The sequence below is a fragment of the Sus scrofa genome, chromosome 13, assembly GCF_054392235.1.
Source record: "Sus scrofa isolate SSC_HxYL_T2T_F1_AM1 chromosome 13, Sscrofa_HxYL_maternal_Yorkshire_Landrace_v2.0, whole genome shotgun sequence".
Classification (NCBI taxonomy): Eukaryota; Metazoa; Chordata; class Mammalia; order Artiodactyla; family Suidae; genus Sus; species Sus scrofa.
Genome location: NC_139395.1, coordinates 102,000,223 through 102,027,343, shown reverse-complemented (window position 1 = coordinate 102,027,343; position 27,121 = coordinate 102,000,223). Strand labels below are relative to the sequence as shown.

General features: G+C 35.7%; 1 protein-coding gene across 3 annotated transcripts in view; it reads right to left on the bottom strand.

Annotated features, from left to right (window-relative positions):
• LOC110256311 (uncharacterized) overlaps positions 1-27,121 on the bottom strand; it is a 611,762-nt gene that overhangs the window by 237,970 nt on the left and 346,671 nt on the right. The window lies entirely within an intron of this gene.

Here is a 27,121-nt window from a genome sequence, read left to right as displayed (position 1 = left end):
CTAATAGGGTGGTTTCCTGCTTCCCAAAGAGTTATGATTTTTTTCTTTGCCTTGAAATTAAATAGACAATGTTATGGAAAAGAGAAAGAAGCAAAGGTTAGAATTTTAGTAAGAAATATCAATCCTTGAACACAAATAGAATTTAATAGTTTTATAAGTTCTTTATATTTAATGTAATCAGCAATGCAGTTAGTGGTGGTACAGTGAAAATAGAGAGAAGCATAAATTATATTCCCAACTTTAGCACTTTTTTAGTGTGAGTCATGAAAACATCCATTCAATTAATATTTAAGTTCTTAATATGTGCCACGCAGTGTTCTGGGACCTCATCTTAGCATCCCTTTGCCTCTACTGCATAAACTGTGAAATGGATACAATTTTCTCTAACTCGGTGAAGACAGAGAAGTAAGATGGTCTCTTGAACTTAAATTTCAAATTTATAATTTTATTATTCTGGTTAAGACTTTCTATTTGTTCCTCATTTCATCTTCCTTTCTTTCACAGGAATGAAAAAGCCAGAGACAACAGTAAGCAAACAAAATAACATAACCCAGAAATGGAAGCACAATTCTTTAGAAGTTAAATGTATCTGCAGAAGACCAGAAGAGGTTTAAAAAAAAAAAAAAAAACACCTGTGAATATTAGCAAAGAAAGCCTGAGTTAGGAAAGCTTTCTGACTTTAATAATTATTTATCTAGTAACTCTTTGAATTTTAGACTTCTGCTCTTTAATTTCCTTCCTCAGACCAGACAGTGATACAGAGCAAGTTGAATTGAAGAATTACTTGCAAAGAACAGATAACTGTTCCAGAACATGATTTTAATGAATTAACTAAAACTCAAAAATGATTGCATAATACTAAAAGCTAGTATCATGATTTGCAATCCACATTCATAATAAAATTAGACTACATATTCAGAATTTCCACCTTTGAGAAAGCAGGATCTTGCCAAGAGAGGCTTTAGATAATTGTAACATTAAGATGTGACAATTTTCAGGGGTGCCATGCCCAGAGTATGTTGACGTTCTGGGCCAGGGATCAACCTGAGCCACAGCAGCAAAGAGAGCCACAGAAGTGACAATACTGGGTCCTTAACCTCCTGTGCCACCAGAGGACTCCCAAGATGTGACAATTTTTAATAGGGAATCTTATAGAAAGTCAAGTGGGACCCTTTAAAACCACAAAATTAAAGTATTTAAATTAAATTTTAAAATATTTCTTTGATATTTATTCTAAAGACCTGTAATAATCAGCTTTTCCCATAAGTAGCTGTAATCTAGGTATATTATTGATTTGACATTTAAAAGTCCAACATCCATTCATCATAAAAACTCTTGCCCAAGTGGGTATGGAAGGAACATACCTTAATATAATAAAAGCCATTTATGATTAACCCACACCAATATAATTGACAGCCTTCCCTCTAAAATCTGGAATAAGACAAGGATGTCCACTCTCACCACTTTTATTCTGCATAGTATCTACATTTTTAAAAGTTTGAGATGGAACCAATTTCTGAATGTTAATCTTGTATCCTGTTACTTTGCTGAATACTTTGATGAGTTCTAGTAGTTTTTGTGTGGAGTCCTTAGGGTTTTCTACATATAGTAAGATGTCATCTACATGGAGTGACAATTTTACCTCCTCTCTTCCAGTTTGAATAACTTTATTTCTTTTGTTTGTCAGATTGCTGTGACGACGACTTCCAATATTATGTTGAATAAAAGTGGTGAGAGTGAGCATCCCTGTCTTGTTCCAGATTTTAGAGAGAAGGCTTTCAACCTTTCTCCATTGAGTGTTATATTGGCTGTGTGTTTGTTGTAAATGGCTTTTATTATGTTAAGGTATGGTCCCTTTATACCCACTTTGCTAGGAGTTTTTATCATGAATGGATGTTGGATTATGTCAAATGCTTTTTCTTCGTCTATTGAGATAATCATGTGGTTTTTTACTTTTCCTTTGTTAATGCGGTATACGATGTTGATTGATTTGCATATGTAGAACCATCCTTGTGAACCTGGGAAGAATCCCACTTGGACGTGGTGTGTGATCTTTTTTTGTATATTGTTGGATTTGGTTGGCTAAAATTTGTTGAGAGCTTTTGCATCTATATTAATCAAAGATACTGGCCTATAATTTTCTTTTTACGGTAGTATCTCTGTCTGCTTTTGGTATTAGAGTGATGGTGGCTTCATAGAATGTCTGTGGCAGTGCTCCTTCTTCTTCAACTTTTTGGAAAAGGTTAAGAAGGATGGGTATAAGTTCTTCTTTGTAGATTTGGTAGAATTTGCCTGTGAGGCCATCTGGTCCTGGACTTTTGTTTCTAGGGAGTGTTTTTATTAAATATTCAATTTTATTTCTAATGATCAGTCTGTTCAAATGATCTATTGCTTCTTTTTTTTTATTGCTTCTTGATTCAGTTTTGGCAGGCTGTATGTCTCTGGAAAGTTGTCCATTTCTTCTAGGTTGTACAATTTGTTGGCATAAAATTGTCCATAGTATTTTTATAGTTTTTTTGTATTTACAAAGTATCTGTTGAGATTTCTCCTTTTTTCATTTCTTATTTTGTTTATCTGAGTTCTTTCTCTCCTCTTCTTGGTGAGTCTGGCCAGAGGTTTGTCAATATTGTTTACTTTTTCAAGGAATCAACACTTGGCTTTTTTGGAAACTCTATTTTATTGATTTCCTCTCTGATCTTTATGATTTCCTTCCTTCTGCCAACTTTAGGTACTGTTTGTTCTTCTTTTTCTAATTCTTTTAGGTGGTGGGTTAAGCTGTTGATTTGAGATTTTTCTTCTTTAATGAGGAAGTCCTGTAGCACTATGAACTTGTCTCTAACCACTGCTTTTGCAAAATCCCACAGATTACGAATGGTGGTATTTTCATTTTCATTTTTTTGGGGTAATTATTTAATTTCCCATGATTAATATTAAAAAATCAGTTGCATTTCTGTATACTAACAATGAAATATTATAAAAGGAACACAAAAATATAATATCTTTTAAAATTGCACCTCAGGAGTTCCTGTCATGGCTCAGTGGTTAATGAATCTGACTAGGAACCATGAGGTTGTAAGTTCAATCCCAGGCCTCACTCAGTGGGTTGAGGATCCTGTATTGCCATGAGCTATGGTGTAGGTTGCAGATGTGGCCCATATCCCACATTGCTGTGGCTCTGGTGTAGGCCAGAAGCTGCAGCTCCAATTAGACCCCTAGCCTGGGAACCTCCATATGCTGTGGGAGTGGCCCTATAAAAGGGAAAAAGACAAAAAAATAAATAAATAAAATAAAATAAAATAAAATAAAAACAAAATCGCACCACAAAAAATCAAATACCTGGGAATAAACCTGACCAAGGAGGTGAAAGACTTATATGCTGAGAATGATAAAACATTAATCAAGAAAATTAAAGAGGATTCAAAGAAATGGAAAGATGTTCCATGCTCCAGGCTTGGAAAAATTAATATTGTAAAAATGACCATACTACACAAAGCAATCTACAGATTTAATGCAATCCCTATCAAATTACCCACGACATTTTTCACAGAACTAGAACAATCCATCCAAAAATTTATACGGAACTACAAAAGATCCAGAATTGCCAAAGCAATCCTGAGGAACAAACACCAAGCAGGAGGCATAACTCTCCCAGACTTCAGGCAATATCACAAAGCCACAGTCATCAAGACAGTGTGGTACTGGTACCAGAACAGACATACAGACAAATGGAACAGAATAGAGAACCCAGAAATAAACCCAGACACCTATGGTCAATTAATCTTCAACAAAGGAGGCAAGAATAAAAAATAGGAAAAAGACAGTCTTTTCAGCAAATGGCTCTGGGAAACCCAGACAGCTGCATGTAAATCAATGAAACTGGAACACACCCTCACACCATGCACAAAAATAAACTCAAAGTGGCTGAAAGACTCAAATGTAAGGCAAGACACCATCCAACTCCCAGAAGAGAATACAGGCAAAACATTCTCAGATATCAACCTTACAAATGTTTTCTCAGGTCAGTCTCCCAAAGCAACAGAAATAAACGCCAAAATAAGCCAATGGGACCTAATCAAACTGACAAGCTTTGCACAGCAAAGGAAACCAAAAAGAAAGCAAAAAGACAACTTACAGAATGGGAGAAGATAGTTTCAAATGATGCAACGGACAAGGGCTTAATCTCTAAATTATATAAGCAACTTACTCAACTCAACAGCAAAAAAGCCAATCACCCAATGGAAAAATGGGCAAAAGACCTGAATAGACATTTCTCCAAGGAAGATATACAGGTGGCCAACAAGCACATGAAAAAATGCTCAACATCACTTATTATTATTAGAGAAATGCAAATCAAAACTACTACACCTCACACCAGTCAGAACGGCCATCATTAATTAAGTCCACAAATAACGAATGTCGGAGAAGGTGTGGGAAAATGGGAACCCTCCTGCACTGTTGATGGGAATGTAAACCAGTACACCACTATGGGAAACAGTAGAGGCACCTCAGAAAACTAAATATAGAACTACTATATGGCCCAGTAAACCCACTCTTGGGCATATATCTGAAAAAAACTTTCCTTGAAAAAGACACATGGATCAGTATGTTCATTGCAGAACTAGTCACAATAGCCAAGATATATAAACAACCTAAATATCCATTGACAGGTGAGTGGGTTAGGAAGATGTGGTATATATACACAATGGAATACTACTCACCCATAAAATAGAACAAAATAATGCCATTTGCAGCAATATGGATGGAACTAGAGATTCTCATAGTGATGTAAGTCAGAAAGAGAAAGACAAATACCATATGATATTAATTATATCTGTAATCCAATATAAGGCACAAATGAACCTTTCTACAGAAAAGAAACCAACTCAGGACTTGGAGAACAGACTTGTGGTTGCCAAGGGGAAGCTAGGAGGGAGTGGGATGGACTAGGAGTTTGACATTAGCAGATGCAAAATAGCTACTGAATTTGGGGTGGATAAGCAATGAGACCCTGCTGTATAGCACAGGGAACTATATCTAGTCACTGAGGATGGAACATGATGGAGGATAATATGAGAAAAGGAATGTGTGTTTGTGTGTATATATATATGTGTATATAAGTATATATATATATATTTTTTTTGCTGTATAACAGAAATTGATAGAACAATGTAAATCAAGTATAATATAAAAAATAAAAACCTAAAAAAAAATAAAAGTTTGAGATGTTTATCTAGGCTACTTCACTATGTTTTAATTTCTTTGGCAGAAGTAAATGACTATCTGATCATAAACAAACTATCACCAGGATTTAATTTAAATCAGGAATAGTGGCAACAGCAACATTGAAAAAAAATGAAAGGCATTCATCAGTTTATTTCACCTATAATGTGGCCATCTTGCAAATTCAAATTGGAAAGTTAACTATTATTTGGTTATGTATGGATATTTCATCCTTGTAGATTTTGAGGGCTCTGAATGTATGGATCTATAAATACTCATACCCACACATGGAGTGTCTGTATGTCTACCTTACAGTATTTAAAATAGCAAAATTAATTTTTACTAATTATATATGGATTATTTTCTAAAAGTTTTTCTTGCTAGGCTGCCCCTTTTCTGGTCCTTCGGTTAATTAGGACAGACTTCTGTTAGGACTTTTGTGGTCTATAGGCTGAGGCCTTTCTCGGTGGCCAGCTTCAGCTTGTATATACAGAGCAACAAGAAAACCCAAGGAACTCACCATCCTCTTTCCTTGCATCCCCAGGTTTTAGTTGGTCTCCCTCATTGTCTAAATACTTATGGTTGTTTTATACACTATTCTATAGTTAATAGTTGTACTTAGTAGAAGGAATAAGGTATGTCTACCTCACCTTTCCAGAAGTCCCAGAAGATTTTTAAATGTTAATATTTTCTGAAGATGAAGCCCTTGTCAGTTTTGCAAATATTTCTTCCCAACCTATAGGTTGTCTTTTCATTTTGTTGACACTTCCCTTTGCTCTGCAAAACCTTTGATTAGGCCCCATTCATTTATTTTTTGCTTTTATTTCTATTGCCTTGGGAGTCTGACCTAATAAAATATTTGTATGATTTATGTCAGAGAATGTTTGCCTATGTTATCTTCTATAAGTTTTATGACGCCATGTCTTATGTTTAAGTGTTTAAGCCATTTTGAGTTTATTTTTTTTTTTGCATGCCATGAGGGTATGTTCTAGCTTCGCTGATGTACATAGCAGCTATCCAGTTTTCATGCACCACTTGGCAAAAAGACTGTATTGGCTCCTTTGTCAAAGACTAATTGACTATAGGTGCCTGGGTTTATTTCTGGGTTCTCCATTCTGTTCCATTGATCTGTATGTCTGTTTTTGTACCACTACCACACTGTTTTGATAACTATAACTTTGTAGTATTGTATGAAGTCTGGGAGAGCTATGTCTTCTGCTTTGTTTTTTTCCCTCAGGATTGCTTTGGCAATTCTGGGTCTTTTATGGTTCCATATAAATTTTTGGACTATTTATTCTAGTTCTGTGAAAAATGTCATGGGTAATTTGATAGGGATTGCATTAAATCTGTAGATTGTTTTGGGTAGTATGGGTGTTTTAACAATATTAACTTTTCTAACACACAAGCATGGGATATCTTTCCATTTCTTTGAATCCTCTTTAATTTCTTTGATTAATGTTTTATCATTCTCAGCATATAAGTCTTTCACCTCCTTGGTCAAGTTTATTCCTAGGTATTTTATTGTTTTTGGTGAAATTTTAAAAGGTATTACTTTTTTACATTACCTCTCTGACATTTCATTTTTATATACAGAAATGCAACTGATTTCTGAACATCAATAATATCTTGCTACTTTGTTGAAATAATTTATCAGACCGAGTAGCTTTTGTGTGGAGTCCTTAGGGTTTTCTATATATATTATCATATCATCTGCATATAGTGATAATTTTACCTCTTCTCTTCCAGTTTGGACTCCTTTTATTTCTATGGTACAACCACTGTGGAAAACAGTAAGAATATTCCTCAGAAAACTAAAAATAGAATTATCATATGACACAGCAATCCCACTCTTGGACATATATCCAGACAAAACTATAATTATAACCTGTCTTGGTCTTTATTTGTTTTAAAATCATGCTTACAAAGTATACTGAAAATGGTTATTTAGAAACTTGGGGAATATATTACACCAGAAATTTGTTATTAACATAGCTAAGATTTTTTTATGTGGGAATGGAATTTTATAAATTTAGCTATAGTAAGTCCATCAAAAATAGTTTTCCAAAATGGTTACATTAATTTACACTCCCCAGCACTGAAGTCTATGAGAATATTAGTTGCTCTACATTACTGTCAACTAGGAATTGTCAGTCCTTTTAATTTGTCTTTATGGTACTTGTGCAGTTACATCACCTTGTCATATTAATGTGCATGTCTCTGATGAAGATAAACTCCTTTTCATGTGTTTATTGGCAATTCTTATATTTTCTTTTGCAAAGTGCCTACTCAAGTATTTTTCCCATATTCATTTTTGTAATATTGATGTTTGCTCACACACATGCACACACACACACACATCCTGAATATAAGTCTTTTGTCAGATAATGCATTGCAAATATATTCTGCCACTCTGTTTTGCTTTATAATAGTCTTAATGGTGGCTACTGATGGGCAAACATTTTAATTTTTGGTGAAATTAGTTGAACTATTCTAGTGGATATTTCATTGTTGTTTTTAACATCTTCCTGATAACTAATAATGTTATTTTTATGTACTTATTGAAAATTCACATATCTTCCTTTACTAAGTGTCTGCCCAAATCTTTTGCCCAGTCTTAAAATTAGATTTCACTAAATACTTAGAACAATGGTTGACCTTCTCAATGTCAATACTGCTAAAAGGAAAAAGGTATAGATGAAATAAATAACAACACTGGTATGATAAGAGCAGATTCAGTATCTTGGAATCTAGTCGGGGGTGTCATGGGGAAACAGCGTTAGAGCAGAATTGCAGAGAATTCAGGGTTAGCATTTAAGTCCAGGGATTAGTTGTTATTTACTACTCAAGTATCAGTTTATTCACAAAGAGGTGAAGGTCAAGCTTAATAAAACATTGTGTTATCTTTTTCTCTCAAATATCTGAAGGTTAATTTTTTGTACATTTATTTTTTTAGAATATTTTTTGTTTTTTTAACACTAATAAATCAGCATTTCAAAGCAATATTTAGCAACAACTAATAAGGGTTCACCTATTTTTTAAAAATGTAGACTAATGAAATAAGTATTTTTTTCCAAAGTTGAAATTAAAAGCATCACCTTCTTATATTCTACTATATCACTGGTTTCTCATAAGATCCATCCATTGTTTTTCCTTTAATGTTAGAAGTGAAATGATGCACTTTCATGTAACATAATCAAGAAGCAGAGAATTGTATGTAGTTATAAAATATTCAGGCATTCGTGGTTCAGTGGCATGTGGTGTGAGACAGGAATGGAGGCAATTCCATTTAAATCCAGATGGATGGGACAACTAAGCTGACATCCAGGTTAGAAGAATTAATACGTTTTGTACATTTTTTGATGGCTGTGTTTTGTACCTAATGCTGACATTTTTTTTGTAGAAGCATGATTCCAGAATTCTGCTTCAGCAAGTGAAATTAGAACAAGGATTACACAGTAGTATTCTGAAGCACTCCTCTCAAACAAACAAACAAAAAAAACCCTGATAATACTTCATATCCTGTCTCCCTTTGAGCTCTATTAATTCCAAGATGCTCACCCTTATTTGCCTTATTCAATATCATAACAATATCAAGAGAATATAAAAAAAACCCAAATCACATTACTGCCTCTGCCAGAAAACTATCACAATAAAAGAGAAAAACCCAAGGTTGGCTATTGTGTGCTGGCGAGTGAATGGGAGTGCTTACATTTCTGTTTCTTTATTTTCAATCCTCTATTGTTATCAATTATCTATCATAAACTATAACAGAGATGTTTACTAAAACGTGTGAAGCTTCAGAATGTAACTGAAGATAAATGCTAAATTATACATAATGCAATCCGTCTGCATAGAGAAATGACATTGTAGATTACATTTCCAACTATTCCACACACTTATCATCAACAGAAAACAACAGAGGTAGCCATGGAGTTAAACCAACCCATGCCAATTGTGTTATTTCATGTGCTACTCTAAAAGCAATAGCTCTGGAAGAGATCCAAATGGAAACTCAATTCAGTAGCATTTTTATTCCAAAGGATTTGTTATGGGACCAGAAGAATAACAAATGTGACTTGAGGGCACAATGTTCTAAGAAGGAAAAATGATGCATCTCACGTAAAAGATGAGCTGATTATAACTAGTGGGAGGCAGATTGTAGTATGTTCATAGATATTCTGATAAATAAGAACACAAAGATATTATAACCACATAAAATAACATCTCTACACACTCTAAACTGGAAATTTGACTATCTAATTGAATTTCAGCTCAGCTTTTTCTGGCACTTAATTTTTTTTTTTCTTTCTACAGCCGCACCCATGGCATATGGAAGTTCCTGGGCCAGAAATCAAACTCGTGCCACAGCAGTGACCGAAGCCTCTCCATAGCAGTGATCCTTAACCCCCTGAACCACCAGGGAACAATTTGAAGCTCTTTTTTTTCTTATGGCCGCAGGTGAAGCATATGGAAATTCCCAGGCTAGGGATCAAATCAGAGCTGCAGCTGCCAGCCTATGCCACAGCCACAGCAATGCCAGATCTGAGCTGCGTCTGTGACCTATGCTACAGCTTGCACCAATGACAGATCAGAACCTTAACCCACTAAGTGAGGCCAGAGATCAAACTTGCATCCTCAGGGAGACTATGTTGACTTCCTAACCTACTGAGCCACAGTGGGAACATACTTTTCTGGCACTGTAAATATTTAAATTTACTATAACTAGTATCACAAAGTAAGTGTTGTTTTATTTTCTCTTCCTTAGAGAACTTTTCTTGCTTTTTCATTTATTGTAAACTAAATTAAGCTGTATATTGTCAGATGATAAACATAGCAAATGTATCTTTTGTTACACACAAGTAGGACTGTTTCTTAGGCAATAATCTTCCAAGTCCCCATGTGCATGTAACTTGGGTTGCCCAGTCTGGTAAAACTGTCAAAATGAATATGTGATACTTTCTTTTAAATGTTAAAATAAAGAATTTTGTATAGAAAAAGATTTTCTTAGGCAAAATGAGCTTTTTTTTTTTTTTTTAGTAACAGAATGTATCATTAGCTTAGGTACATATTTTTCATTTACTCATTTATATTACTTTAAATAGGAGTCAAAACATAAAATTTTCAGCTTTTTAATATTTCCTTGTGCCTGAAATGAGCACAAGGCTGGTAATTTTATAGTGATTTTTTTCCTATAAATTTGCTACAGATTTACTGACAAATATCTGTTAGAAATATCTGTGTGTGTGTTTGTGTGCATGCATCTGCCAGTGTGTATATACAGCATTTTTCCTTGCACTCTCAGAAATCTTGGCTCTAAGGATAAAAATTTAGTCCAAATGTGAAACATGGAAATGAAAAGAGAAGAGTTAAGTTGGCTTCCTTCAAAATTACATTTAAGTGTCACCATAAAACTGGCATCAGTATATTTCTTTCCTATCAAAACACAAATACTCAATGAGTTAAACTTTCTAGGGTCTCATATCTCCCTTCCTTTGTTTCTTGATGGCAAATCAAGTATATCCCATAGATTTCCCATAATTTTCAGTTATTAGACATGTATTAATTTCAGGTATTAATAAGTACAGCCATTCTATATCAAAATATTAATTTCTTCTTCTATTTAAATACCACCCCAATCTAGTCTTACCCTTAGCCAGACAAGCAGTAACAAGGAAAATGACATGCATCTTTTATTTTTTTTCCTACACAGATTTTGTAGAGACTAAAATATTTAAAATTGGGGGAGAGGAATTCCTGTCGTGACACAGCAGAAATGAATCTGACTAGGATCCATGAGGATGCAGGTTTGATCCCTGGCCTCGCTCAGCATATTAAGGATCCAGCATTGCCACGAGCTCTGGTGTAGGTTGCAGATGCGGCTCAGATCTGGTGTTGCTATGGTTGTGGTGTAGGCCAGAGGCTACAGTTCTGATTTGACCCCTAGCCTGGGAACCTCCATATGCAGCAAGTGTGGCCCTAAAAAGCAAAAAAATAAAAGTAAAATAAAATTTGTGGAAAGGAACTCTCTTTATGAAAAAATAATATAAATAAATGAATAAAAATTTGGTCCATGGCATCCAAACAGGGCCTGTGCCAATGAGAGTCTCTGAAGTGAGAGCTTCTTTGGCTTCAAAGGTGAATCCATCCCTGCGGTAACCTTATCCTTTCTCTCTTCCCCCTCATCCTCCTGGTTCTTCCAAGAATGAAAGCATAATGAAGAAGGTTTAAAGTTGAAGAGAGAAAAGGTCTTTTTACTAAGTGGAATAACCGGGGATTCTTTCTTGGCTAGCAGTGGCTGGTCATTGCTCCTTATCATGGCAGACAGCCAAACTTGAACTTTTATAAAATGTTTGATTGGATTCTGTACAAACCACCCCTCTCTACCCAACCCATGGTGGCCTCCACTATTACCTTTTCTATGGTGAGAATATGCCCATCCTAGGCAGAATTTTTGATTTTGCTCTCAGCTAGCACACCCAGCTTACACCAGGCTAGGTCCTCACCATGTCTAGAAACCTCTTTTTATTGGGGTAGGGACAGTATTTTCCATATCACTTTAGCCAAGCTAGCTTCTGCAGTATTCACTGATTCAAAGGAAAATTAAAACCCCCTGCTTGTCAAACTGTGCAATCTTAGCTTCCTTTTTCTATTTGATTTATCCTAGATAGTTTATGGCCCAGCACTCCTCCAAGAATTTATATGTTCTCCACATATGAAATTCTCTTTATTTTTTATTCTATATTATATATACTCTTTCTTCAATAAAATTTTCCCAAATACTTTAACACAGAATAGATGGTCCTGGTTCACAATTGCTAGTATTTTTTTTTTTTTTTTTTTGGTTTTTAAGGCCACATATGTGGCATATAGAAGTTCCCAGGCTAGGGTTGAATTGGAGCTGCAGCTGCCAGCCTATGCCATAGCCACAGCAAGCCAGGTCCGAGCTGCATCCACAACCTACAACACAGTTCATGGCAAAGTTTGATCCTTAACCCACTGAGCAAGGCCATGTCTTCATGGAAATTAGTCAGGTTTGTTACTGCTAAGCCATGATGGGAATTCCCCCACACTTTTGTTGTTGTTGTTGTTTATGACACCACACTAGTTAGTTAATTCTTTGCTTTTTCTTTCAGTCACTAGTATTGAGCCATTATCTGATTCAGACATATTGTATTAATTTGTCTTCCTAACTGCATTGTAGTCTCCTATGGGACTTTGCCTTAAATACATAGAAGAATGTCTTGTTAAGTGCTTGTTAAATTTTATATTTTTATTGATTAATAGATGATGAATTGATGAGCAGCCAAGGAAAGAGAATTTCTAAATCCAAAGACTAAACAGAATAGCTGAACGTTAAGAATAGAAGCAAAATGATCTACCTTTTGGGAGCATAAGCATGGAGGGAAAAATATCTCTGGTTTTATCACAGAAGCTGCAACAACTTGCCATGACATATTTTCTACTATCAACTAGGTATCTTGTGTAGGTGGTACTTGCGCATCAGTGCTACAAAAGCTGGAGAGGATCTTTTTCTTTTTCTCTCTTCTTCTCATTTTGATTAGATCATACCACATAATGGCAAGTTGCCTTTGCCATTCAAGGCATCATTATACAATGCAAAGATTAGAGGCAGAACTTCTCACTATTTTCCAAGGTTACTGAGTATATATCTAGCTTCTTCTTCTGCCTTCATGCAATTGACTAGAAAGAGGGCTTAACAGGGATCCTATGCATTTATATGCAGAATGCACCACACCCAAGTATTCATATTATTACAACTGCTCTCCCTGTTCCACCCTTGGCCCGTTCAATCCATTCTAAATCTGAAACTGGCATGATGATTTAAAACATAATTTACATCATTTTCCTTTCCTGCCCAATCCTGACAATAGTCTGTTATAGTATTCAAATTAAAACCAATGTCCTTACAACTAATTTCAAAGTACTACATGATTGCTTACCACTGTCTACTCCACCCATCTATAATTTCACCTCATCTCCTGCTACTCTCCAAATTTCTCTTTCACCTTCAGCAAATCTTCCACAGGGCCTTTGAACATGCTGTCCCATTAACCTACAATGCCCTTCTCACAATGTGCCTTGATCTTTTCTCATACTTTCTTCAGCTTTTTTACTTCCTCAAATACCACATTCCCTGGTCACCCTACAAAAAATGACATCTCACCATTTCAATTTTATAACTCTTTCACAACTTTTTTCCTCCTAGGTCAATATATTTACTAATATCCTTTGTTTATTATTTATTTTTTCCAATAGAATATGTATCCTAAAAGCACAGAAAGATTTTGTTCTAGGTTCACTGCTACATCCCTAGCATTTAACATAGCACCTGACACTGAATAGGAGCTCAATGAGTGTTTGTGAAATGAATGAATGAATGAGCACCTATATGAATGCCAGTGTAGGAAGGCAACTGAAGATATACAAAGATATGTAAAACATAACTTTTATGACCAAGGATTTTACAGTATGTTACATGATATCCATCTTTACATAAAAAGATGAAACAAAACAAAATATGCTACAAAAAGGTATTGACAAAGACCTCTTTGAAGTCGAGTAAGACAACTTCAAAGTAGTAATTTTGCTCAGTCTTGAAAGATGAGACTTGAATTTAAGAAAATGGAAGCAAGGCTTAATTCCTAGATAATAATAGAGCATGAGGAAAGTAAAAAAGTAGTGGTAGAAAAGCATCTTGCCTATTCAGGTAGGGACAATAATGTCATTTCAGGGACAGGTTCAAGATGGTAGCATATGAAGAATCTGAGCTTACCCCTTCCCATTAAACCGCTTAATGTATACCTATGTATAAAGCAATTACTTCTGAAGAACTAGGGTTGCTTGAATAGCTACTGCACAAAAAAGGACCACATAAAACAGGTAATAAAGATGGAGATATAGTATTCACAGGAACCCCACCCCCAATGCAGAAACCTCCAATAGAGAGGGGTGTTGCTAAGGAGCCAGAGCACAGACTTACTCACTATTGGACACAGAAAAGAACAGAAGTTTAAAGGGCACCTAGACTATACAGGAAGGAAATATATTTACTAATACTAGAACTCCTGTCAAATGGTCAGGGTTACTGCTGGAACTCTTTCTAGAGTTGGGGGTGCCAATGAGAGCCACTGTTTGAGGTTCTCTGGGACACCCCCAGGACCCGTGCTTGATCCGCCTCCAGCTGTCATGCAAAGGTATCCTTGAGCACACTGCCCCAGGCCTGCACCAACTTTAGCTCCAGCCACTCAACCACGGCAGCCTCAGGAACAGCTCTCTCCAGGATCTCCTAGGGACTGAGACCATGAAGAAAAGTTCTTTGAAAAACTAATGGTTGAAAACATCCCTAACTTGAAGAAGGAATTAAACATCTAGGTCTTGGAAGCACATGGAGTCCCAAACAAGATGAACCCAAATATACTCTTATCAAGACATACTGTAATTAAAAAGATAAGAATTGGGGAGTTCCCATTGTGGTGCAGCAGAAAAGAACCCAACAAGGAACCACAGGTTGAGGGTTTGCTCCCTGGCCTCGCTCAGTGGGTTAAGGATCTGGCATTGCTGTGAGCTGTGGTGGAGGTTGCAGATGCGGCTCAGATCCTGTGTTGCTGTGGGTGTGGCATAGGTCTGCATCTGTAGCTCCAGTAGGACCCCTAGCCTGGGAACCTCCATATGCTGCAGGTGTGGCCCTAAAAAGCAAAAGTAAATAAATAAATAAACAAATAAATTGATAAGAATTGAAGATAAAGAGAAAAACTTAAAAATGCCAAGAAAAAAACAACTAATCACATACAAAAGAAAGCTCATAAGATTGTTAGCTGATTTTTCAGCACAAACTTTACAGGAGGGAGCACACTATATTTAAAGTGCTAAAAGGAAAAAAAAAGTGTATAATCTAGAATACTATATCTGGCAAGTTTACCATTCAGAATTAAAGCAGAGATAAAGAGTTTCCTAGGCAAGTAAAAATTAAAGGATACCATCACCATTAAACCAGACTTGCAAGAAACGTCAGAGTCTTCTTTAAGCAGAAAAGAAAAGGCCACAACTAGAAATAAGAAATTATGTGAAGGAGAACACCTCATTGGTTCACTGGTGAAGGGAAATATATAGCAAAGGTAGAGGATCAGCCACATAAAAAGCTAATATGAAGGTTTGAAAGACAGAAGTAATACATTCAAATATAACTATAGTAAACAGGGGATACACAGAAAAAATATCAAAAACATAAAGTTTGGGGAGAGGAAAGGAAAAAATATAGTTCTTTTAGAATGCCTTGGAAATTAATCAAAAAACAGTTTAAAATATATGGTTATATATACAGGTCAAATATATGAGCCTCATGGTAACCACAAACAAAAACACACAATAAATACACAAAAAATAAAGAGAAAGTAATCCAAGCATAACACTAAAGGGTTCCATCAAACTACAAGGTAAAAAACCAAGAGAAGAAGATAGAAATAGAGAACTACAAAAGCAAATAGAAAGCAATTAACAAAATGTCATTAAGTACACACATATGGATAATTATTTTAAATGAAAACAGACTAAATGCTCCAATCAAGAGACATAAAAATGAATGAAATTTTTGCAATTTACAACAGATGGGCTTGTAGGTATTATGTTAAGTAAAATAAGTCAGATAAAGAAAGACAAATATGGTATGATATCACTTACATGTAGAATATAAAATACAACAAATCAGTGAATATAATTTTAAAAAAGCAGACACACAGATGGAGAGAACAAATTAGTGGTTGCCAGTGGAGGGGGGCAAGATAGAGGTAAGGGAGGTACAAACTATTATGTATAAAATAAGCTACAAGAATATATTGTACAACACAGGGAGTATAGACAATATTTTATAATAAATATAAATGGAGTATAACCTTTAAAAATTGTGAATCACTATACTGTACATCTATAACTTGTATAATATTGTACCTTGACTATATTTCAAAAAGAATTTAAAATATACTGTGTAAGGAAATGTTCAGTAGGTAATACAGCTGGAAATAGAAAAATAAAAGACATAGGATAGCTGCATGGATAAAAAAACAAGGCTCATCTATTTGCTGCCTGCAAGAAACTCACCTAAGATCTAAAGGCATACATAGGTTGAAAATGAAGGGATGAAAAAAGATATTCCAAGCAAGTGAAGAAAAAATGGGGTAGGAATACTCATCAGACAAAATAGACTATAAAACTAAGACTGTAACAAAACAAATAAGGGCATTATATAATGATAAAGGGGCTAATCCAGTAGAAGGATATAACATCTATAAACATTTATGTACCCAATATAGGAAAACCTAAGTCTATAAAGCACATTTTAACAGAAATAAAGGGAAAAACAGACAGCAATATAAAATTTAATACTCCAGTTATATCAACAGACAGATCATCTGGACAGAATATCAATAAGGAAACACTTATCTTAAAAGACACATTAGACTAGATATATAGTCCATCCAAATGGACATACACACATTCCACAGCATATACATACATAAAACATTTCATCCAAAAGCATAATTTTCAACATCATTAATTATTAGAGAAATGCAAATCAAAACCACTATGAGGTACCACATTTTACCAGCCAGAACTGCCATCATCAAAAAGTCTACAAACAATAAATTCTGGAGAGGGTGTGGAGAAAAGGGAACTCTATTACACTGGTGGGAATGTACATTTGTGGAACCACTATGGAAAACAGTATGGAGATTACTCAAAAAACTAAAAGTTTAATCACTATTTGATCCAGCAATTCCACTCCTGGGCATCTATCCAGAGAAAATCATGACTCAAAAAGATACATGTACTCCAGTGTTCATTGCAGCACTATATACAATAGCCAAGACATGGAAGCAACCTAAATGTCCAGTGACAGAGGACTGGATAAAGAAGATGTGGTACATATACACAATGGAATATCACTCAGCCATAAAAAGGAGTGAAATAATGGCATTTGTAGCAACATGGATTGATGTAGAAACTATTAAGCTAAGTGAAGTTAGTCAGACAGTGAGATACAAACATCATATGCTATCACTTATATGTGGAATCTAAAAAAAGAATACAATGAACTTCTTTTCAGAACAGAAACTGACTCATAGATGCTGAAAAACTTATGGTTACAGGTGCGGGGAGAGGGATAGGCTGGATTTGGGATGGAAATGCTGTACAAGTGGGTTGTGATGATCATTATACAACTATAAATGTAATAAAATTCAGTGTGTTAAAAGCCAAAAAAAAAAAAAAAAACCCCAAAAGCAGCCGAATACATAGTCCGAAAAACTAGAATATATGTATATTCTATGTATATATGTTCTATAAGATGAATATACTGTATATATGAATTATATATATGAATATAGAATATATATATATAGAATATATATATAGAATATATATTCTATGAAACTAAAATTAAGCACAAGAAGGAAACTAGAAAGAAAACTGGAAATTAAGTCCAAGAAGAACACTGGAAAAAACACATGTGGAAAATAAGCAACATGCTACTAAACAATAAACTAGCCAACAAAGAAATCATAGAGGAACTCAAAACATACTTTAAGACAAATGAAAATGGAAATACAATGTTCCAAAATCTAGGAGACAGCAAAAGGATTTCTAAGAGGAAGTTTACAGTGCTATAAGCCTACCCCAATAAATAACAATTTGAATTTATATTTAAAGGAACTAGAAAAAAGAACAAATAAAGTCCAAAGTTAGTAGAAGGAAGGGAATAATAAAAGAACAGAAATAAATGAAATAGAGACTAAAAAAAATAGGAAATATCAAAGAAACTAAGAGTTGGTCTTTTGAAAAGATAAATAAGATAAAATCAACAAAACCTTTAGCCAGATTCATCAAGAAAAAATAAAGAGGGTCCAAATAAATAAAACCAGAAATGAAAGAGAGGACAAGCGACATAAAAGAAAAAGAGAAGATCATAAGGGAGTTTATGAAAAATTATATGCAATAACTTAGAAAACATGGATAAAAAAGGATAAATACCTAGAAAAGACAATCCTTCAAGATTAAATCATGAAGAAATTAAAAAAATTGAAGATGAGTTCCCATCATGACTTAGCCAAAATGAATCTGAATAACATCCATGAGGACACACGCTTGACCCCTGGCCTTGTTTGGTGGGTTAAGGATCCGGCATTGCCATGAGCTGTGGGGTAGGTTGAAGATGTGGCTCAAATCCTGTGATGCTATGACTGTGGTATAGGGCAGCAGCTGCAGCTCCAATTCGACCTCTAGCCTGGGAACCTCCATATGTCATGTGTGCAGCCCTAGAAATACAAAAAAAAAAAAAAAAAAAAATTGAAGAGATAAATTATTAGAAATTGAATCAGTAATAAAGCCTTCCTTCCCCCAAAGTCCAGGACTACATAGTTTTACAGGTGAATTCTACAAAACATTTAAAAAAGAGTTTATGCCTATTCTTCTCAAATTATACCAAAATCTTGTATAGGAAGGAAAACTTCCAAAATCATTTTGTGAGGTCTGCAGTACCTTGATATCCAAACAAGACAAAGACACCACACAAGTAGAAAATTATAGGCCACTATCCCTGATGAATACAAATGCAAAAATCCTCAACAAAATATTAACAAACTGAATTCAATAATACATTAAAAGGATTATATACCATGATCAAGTGAAATTAATTTCAGAATGCAGGAATTGTTTAACATCCATAAATTAATCAATGTGATACAGAACACTACAAAATCAAAGATGAAAATCATATTATCATCTCACAAGATGCAGAAAAGCTTTCGACAAAATTCAATATCTTTTTATGACAAAAACTCAATAGAGTAGAAATAGAGAGAATATATCTCAACATAATAATGGCCGTATATGACAAACCCACAGCTAAAATCATACACAATAATGAAATGCTAAAAGCATTTCTCCTATCAGGAACAAGACAGGGATGCTCAACTTTGCCATCTTTACTCAGCATTGTTTTTGAAAGTCCTGCCACAGCTTTTAGGCAAGAAAAATAAAAAAGCATCCAAAATCAGAAAAGTAAAACTGTAATTATTTGCAGATGACATGATACTTCATCCAGAACCCCAAATAATCCACCAAAAATATTAGAATAAATAATTTCAGTAAATTTTCAGGATATATAATTAATAAACAGAAATCTGTTGCATTTCTATATATTAAAAACAAACTACCAGAAAGAGAAATGGAGAAAACAATCCCACTTACAATGGTACCAAAAAGAATAAAATATCTAGTAATAGATCTAACCAAAGAGGTGAGAGACCTATACTTTGAAAAAGACACTGAGGAAAGAAATAGAAAACAGAATAAATGAAAAGATATATGGTGTTCATAGATTGGAAGGGTCAATGTCATTAAAATGTTCATACTACTCAAAGCAATCCAGAGATTTTATGCAATCCCTATCAAAGTACTTACTGGATTTTTCACAGAACAAGAAGAAATAACCCTACATTTTTTATGGAATAACAAAAGTTCCTTGATAGCTAAAGCAATCTTGAGAAAGAAGAACAAGGCTAGAAATATCATGATCCCAGACTTGAACATATACTACCAAGCTGCAGTAATCAAAACAATATGATTCTGGCACAGAACAGATTTATAGACTAATGGAACAGAATAGAAAGCCCAGAAATAAACTCACAGACTTATGGTCAATTAATTTACAGCAAAGAAAGCAAGAATATATAATGGAGAAAAGAAATTCTCTTCAACATGTGTTTGGGAAAACTAAACAAGTACACACAAAAGAATAAAACTGGACCATTTTATTAAAACACATACAAAAATAAACACAGAATGGATTAAAGATTTAAATGTTAAGTCCTGAAACCATAAAAGTCCTAGAAGTGACCTTTTAGTCATAGGCAGTCATAGGCAGTGAGATCTCTTTGGCATTGGTCTTAGCAATATTTTTGGGATAGATCTCCTCAGGGAAGGGCAAAAAAAGCAAAAATTAACAAATGTTACTACTTCAAACTAAAAAAATTATTTGCACAGTGAAGGAAACTATCAACAAAAAAGGTAAATGATATATCAACAAATGCTACATCCCATGAAGGGTTAATATCCAAAATATATAAAGAACTCATACAACTCAATATAAAAAAATCTGATTGAAAAATAGGTAGAGGACTGGAATAGACATTTTTCTAAACAGGACATAAAAAGTTTCTCAACATCATCAGTCATTAGGGAAATGAAAATCAAAGCTATGATGAGATAGGCACAACTTCTCATCTATCAAAAAGGCTATCACCAAAAAGATAAAAAATAGTTTAAGTGTTGACTAGGACGTGGAAAAGAGTGAATCCTTGTGTGCTGTTGGTGGAAATGTAAATTAGTGCAGCCACTATGGAAAACTGTATGGAAGATCTTCAAAAAAAATAAAAATAAAACTACCATACAATTCAACAATTCCACTTCTGGGTATTTACATGAAGAAAATGAAAATGCTTATTCAAAAAGATAAATGTGCCCCTAAATTCTCTGTGGAACTATTTACAATAGCCAAGATAAAAAAGCAACCTAAGTGTCCATCTATAAGTGAATGGATAAAGATATATCCATGTAATATTCAATGGAATATTATTTAGCCTAAGAATAAAATCTTGCTATTTGTAACAACATGGATGGACCTACAGGGTAATATGCAAAGTAAAATAAGTCAGAGAAAAACAAAAATTGTATGATTTCAATTATATCTGGAATCTAAAAAACAAAATAAGTGAATAAACAAAGCAGAAACAGACTCATAGATACTGAGAACAAAGAGGTGGTTGCCAGAGGGGAGGGGGTAGGGAGACAGGTAACACAAATCAAGGGGATTAAGAGGTACAAATTTCCAGCTATAAAATACATAAGTCACAAGGATGTAACATATACATGGGGAATATATTCAATAACACTGTAACAACTTTATATGTTGATTCATGGTAGCTGAGCTAATTGTGGTGATCATTTCAATGCTTAAAATATCAAATTGCAATATTATATACCTAAAATTAATATAATCAGTTTACATTGTACATTAAGTATAACACAATTGAAAAATAAATGAAGGAGGAGAGAGGACATCAACAACTTGTTTTATAAGGAAAAAACCATTAGGGCCATGTATTTTTAAAACAGTTTATTTAGACACTTCAGGATTTTTATGAAGGTAATTGCAGTAAAGTTTAATGTTGTAAACTCAGAAGGACTTAGTCGACAATTTTATATTAAAAATACTACTGGAGTTCCCGTCGTGGCTCAGTGGTTAACGCATCCGACCAGGAACCATGAGGTTGAGGGTTCGATCCCTGCCCTTGCTCAGTGGGTTAACGATCCGGCATTGCCGTGAGCTGTGGTGTAGGTTGCAAATGTGCCTCGGATCCTGTGTTGCTGTGGCTCTGCCGTAGGCTGGCAGCTACGGCTCCGATTAGACCCCTAGCCTGGGAACCTCCATATGCCATGGGAGCGGCCCAAGAAATGGCAAAAAGACAAAAAATAAAAAAAAATTAAAAAAAAATACTACTTATGGAGTTCCCATTGTGGTTCAGTAGGTTAAGAACTTGGCTAGTATCCATGAGGATGCAGGTTGGATCCCTGGCCTCGCTCAGTGTGTTAAGGATCTGGCATTGCTGTGAGCAGTGGTATAGTTGCATATGAGGCTTGGATTCCATGTTGTTGTGGCTGTGCTGTAGGATGGCAGCTGTCGCTCTTATTTGATGCCTAGCCTGGGAAATACCATATGATGTAAGTGAGGCCCTAAAAAGTAAAAAAGAAAAAAAAGTAAAAAAAAAATATATATATACTGCTTATCATATAGATTCTTCTTTTAAAAAAAAGTAATGCAGTTTGAAGGAAGTGTCAATTATGAAGAAATGGAGTATAGGTAGAAAGATTATATTGGTGCCATGTCAGAGAAGGTTTTTAATGTGAGATGAGAGTGAATGATAGTTTCTAGGCAGATAGAAAACTTGCAAAATTTTTGAGCAGAAAAAAAGAGATGGTCATGCCTATGTTTGCAGGAAAATCAAAGTGAAGAAGAAAGACAAGGGCAGATTGGAAACAAAGAGAATAGTCAGGTAATTATTAAAATATTTAGAGAAGAACAATGAGGGCTAAAGTAGATCATGACAATAAGGAAAGGAAATGAAAGCTTGGAATCCAAGGATAATGGAGGGTTGAATGGAAAGAACTTGATGACTCATTTGATATTTATTATAAAAGTGCTGTGCATTATCTGTACAGATATTTCAGCCTAACTCTCAAGGAAAGTGATCACTTTAATTGAAAATTATAATTTCAGTCAGTCCTGGGATCTGATGGATACTAGGGTATGAAAATATATTTAGAAGCATAAACTCTAAGGATCCTTTCTTTGCATTGTACTAAGAAACCATTTGGAAGGAAAATTTACCCCTCGCCTGAAATTTCCAGTAATGTCAAGAACCCAGAGTTACAATAATTTGTACAACCCATGTCTGTAACTATCACTTTCAAACAATGGTCTGGCACATATGGGAAGCCAGTCATCCTCACTGCCTCGATTCCACTAGGGAATGATAAAAGACAAAATATTCTTAACGTAAAATATTTCATGCTTGCAAGAGGAAGAGGAGCAGCTCTTTTGATGAGACTAAAACCTCCAAAATTCTCTCTCCATTTACAGCCAGAGGTTCGCATAGTAGAAAACAAAACACAACAAACAAACAAATAAATAAAGGTGATCAAAACAGGCTCAGAATAGATGAGCAGCAAACAAAGACAGAAAGGGTTATGTTGGGGACACAGCAACATAATTGGATTCCTCTGCCAACCCTGGTAATTAAAATGGAGACACTCAGTACCTTAGTTGCTCTGCAATCCCATAATATGTTTGAGATTAACAACCCTTGAATCTTGGTTTTACGGCTATATTATTCCAATATACAATACGCATCTCTTGCCATTTTCGGAATACACAAATAGAGGTTTCTGCAGGGCCGTGACAATTTAGCAGAGAAAGCCTGATTTCTGTTCTCCAATCGCATTTCCCTTGCTGCTATGGAAATTTTGTCCAAATGTAAACTGAAAACAAATGAAAAAAGAGGAAGCAGCAAGCTTTGCAGTGATTTAAAGCATTGCTTCCCTATTTCAGAGAAAAGCGAGTTGCTGCTCTGTAGTTTTGTATAGATACTTCTCTGATTTTACAGCGTGTGTGTGTGTGTGTGTGTGTGTGTGTGTGTGTTTGTGCACGTGTGAGATCTCTCCAGTGCCTTGTAAAAAAAAAAAAAAGATACAGTTTAAAAACAAGTTCTTGTCTTGAGCTGCCTGAAGAGGACTGGGTTATCTGCAAGGGACCATTATCTTCATTGATGGCACCCCACTCCACATGTCTCAAACCCTTTGTCTCAGACATGAGCCATAACCATCTGTGGGAACCTGGGTCTCTTCGCCAGTGTGTGGCCTAGACTGGCTGATGCCCACAGGTAACCACAGCTGGCTGGACGCTCCAAAATGCCCCACGCAGGGGACTGCACATACAAAGAGCCTCTTCGCAGCAGAAAGGATGTGCTGACTATGTCTATGGTAATTTCAGTCGAATTCCAGCTTGCAGAATGACAAGAGCTTCTCCAGGCTCTGGTGGAGGTGCTTGTCAGCTGCCAGATATGGTTATCACAAAGGCAACAGGAAGTACATGCCAGTAATTAATATTATATCTTGTCCCCAAAGACAATCCTCGTCCCTTTATAGGCTAGTTAACTGATCCTCCAACTCTTCTGAGAGGTAATGATGAGGTTAATATAAACACGGAGCTTTATACTTAATTTCTACTACAAAGAGTGAAGGAAGCAAACAAACACAAAAAGCAAGTCAGTAATGCTCACGAAAACATCAGTGATATATGGTATACTATCCAGAGGAAAGAGAGTTTGGTTCTTCTGGCTGAAGGGGTTGTTTTTATAGGTTTGCTCACCGTGACGGGTCTTACAAATAGCCAAGAGTAAAAGAAAGTTTGAAAGGGCTTAAAGAGAATGAGTAGGAGGACTCTGCAATACTTTACTTCTGTTTTATCCCTGGACTAATACCTTTTACAAAACAACTCCTGCCAACAGCAGCTCAGAACTCATTTAGCCTGGCATGTGGTGAAATAGAGCCTCTTAGCTCACCTGCCTGGCTAATCAAAGATGAAGTGGGCAGAAGACCAGAGGTAAATCAACGATTATTCTTACTGCAGGGTAGAAACATGCAGACAAATGTCTGTCTTTACACAGTCCAGGCTACAGTGACAGGACAACGGGAAACTCACATTTTAAAAATAGGCTTAAATTATACATCAACCACATTTTGGCATTAAAATAGTAAGCATTCCTAAAGTAAATGTCTAGTCTTAGCATATGGAAAAATCCTATAATTCATGCTGTTAATCATCCATTTATTCAACAGATATTTACTATAATCTTTGCTGCTACCTCCATTGTTGCTGGGGTGTTTGAGTGATGATCACTATTTGCAGAGGGTTTACAGACTAGTTGATCAAGTTCGTTGGATAATGCTTGAGAAAAATGGGAGACTATAAGCAGAGGTGGATGTTGTTGGGTTAATAAAACATGAGAAGTATTGACTGGAGAGAACAAAGATGAATTTCTTTTTTAAAGACAAAAAGATGGATCCCGCCAAATTCTACCCCCCAACCATCTCTAATATTCTACTGTTGCAATTTTTAAAAGGACTGAGATTATAGCAGCGAGGGAACCAGCCAGCCACAACACAGTTTCATGAGTGCTGACCCTGGGTACAATCCAATCTGCCCCCAAAGAATCAAAATAGCCACTGAGGAGTTCCCGTCGTGGCTCAGTGGTTAACGAATCCGACTAGGAACCATGAGGTTGTGGGTTCGATCCCTGGCCTTGCTCACTGGGTTAAGGATCTGGCATTGCCATGAGCTGTGCTATAGGTCGCAGATGTGGCTCGGATCCTGCGTTGCTCTGGCTCTGGCTCTGGCTTAGGCCAGTGGCTACAGCTCCTATTCGACCCCTAGCCTGGGAACCTCCATATGCCGCAGGAGCGGCCCAAGAAATGGCAAAAAGACAAAAAAAGAAAGAAAGAAAAAAAAAAGCTACTGAAATCGGATCTGTTGTTTCCAAGAGAAAATTCCATCTTATCTTCATAATTTGGCTAAAAACTTCTGATTTGTGACTTACTGGATTAATCTTCATTATTTCAAGGGGCTCATGCCGTCTCTTAATACTCAATGGCCAAATATTTTAAAATTATATACAATAAAAATAAAACATGATGGCTTGAACAAGAGAATGAAGGTAAAGCATTACAAGATAAAAGAGGAGTTCCCATCGTGTCTCAGTGGTTAACAAATCCAAGTAGTATCCATGAGGCTGTGTGTTTGATCCCTGACCTCGCTAAGTGGGTTAAGGATCCTGCACTGCCATAAGCCGTGGTGTGGGTCACAGATGCACCTCAGGTCCCAAATTCCTGTTGCTGTAGTGTAGCCTGGCAGCTACAGCTCCAGTTGGACCCCTAGCCTGGGAACCTCCATATGCCGTAGGTACGGCCCTAAAAAGACAAATAAAAAGAAGATAAAACAATCGGTGCAGTGTCACAACTCTTCCAGTAGGGACAATCTTTGGATTCCTATGATCTTTATTTTATATAAAGATCTATCAGACTTTATATAAAGACCTCTTGTCTTCCCTCTCCATCACTGCCGCTTGATCCCATCTCTGAAAGTGACAACATTGTTGATTTTTTTAAAACAATCATACATAAATGTTTGGGCCAGTTTATTTTCAATAGGCAAAATGTGGAAATACCCAAAATATCTATAAACAAGTAAATGGATAAATAGTGGTGCATCTAAAGTTAAGAATACCACTCAATCAAAAAAAAAAGGGGGTGAACTACCCATATTACATTGTTGACAACTCTCAAAAATAATTACAAAACATAAAGATAATCAGAAAAAAAAAGAGTTAACATGTTAGGATTCCATCATACATATTATAGAAAATGTAAAGTTATCTATTATAAGGGAAAGTAGATCAATGGTTTACCTGGAGGGCTGTGAAGAGCAGGGATAGAGGGATTATAAAAAGACATACACAGGGACACATATGGCCCTTACCATGATTATGATGTTTTCACAGGTTCATATGTCAAAACTTGTCAAATACTTATTTTAAATACATACAGTTTATTCCATGTATAAAAATGTGTGACCTATCAGAAAATTTTTAAAATACAGTTTTCTTTTAGAAAAGTCATACCAGGGAGTTTCTGTTGTGGCTCAGCAGTAATGTATCTGACTAGTATCCATGAGGCTGAGGGTTTGATCCCTGGCCTTGCTCAGTGGGTTAAGGATCCAGCTTTGCTATAAGCTGTGATGTAGGTTGCAGACATGGCTTAGATCCCATGCTGTTGTGCTTGTGGCTATAGGCCGGCAGCTACACCACCTAGCCTGGGAACTTCCATATGCCATGGATGAGGCCCTAAAAAGCAACAAACAAACAAACAAACAAAAAACCAAAGTCACACTAACCTCTCGCAACTATTTCTGTCAGTGGAAAAATACCCTTAACGAAAACAAGAACACTATTCCTTCTGAATGGCTATTGGAGTCTATGTATTTGAATTCAAGTGGTAGAATGTTAGGGTCTGAGAATTTCACGGGGCAGAGGCCCAAGTTTGGCTCCACATGTGCCCAGCAGGGATCATGCTTCAGAGCAGATGCTTGAGAGGGAGATGGGAAAGATGCAGCTGTGAGGGGAGGTGGCCTCTGCTCTGGGATGCCTTTTCACAAAGCTGGGGTTTGGCGCTGGTGTCTGGGAGCTGTGCAGCATTACCACTGGTGCAGTGGTTC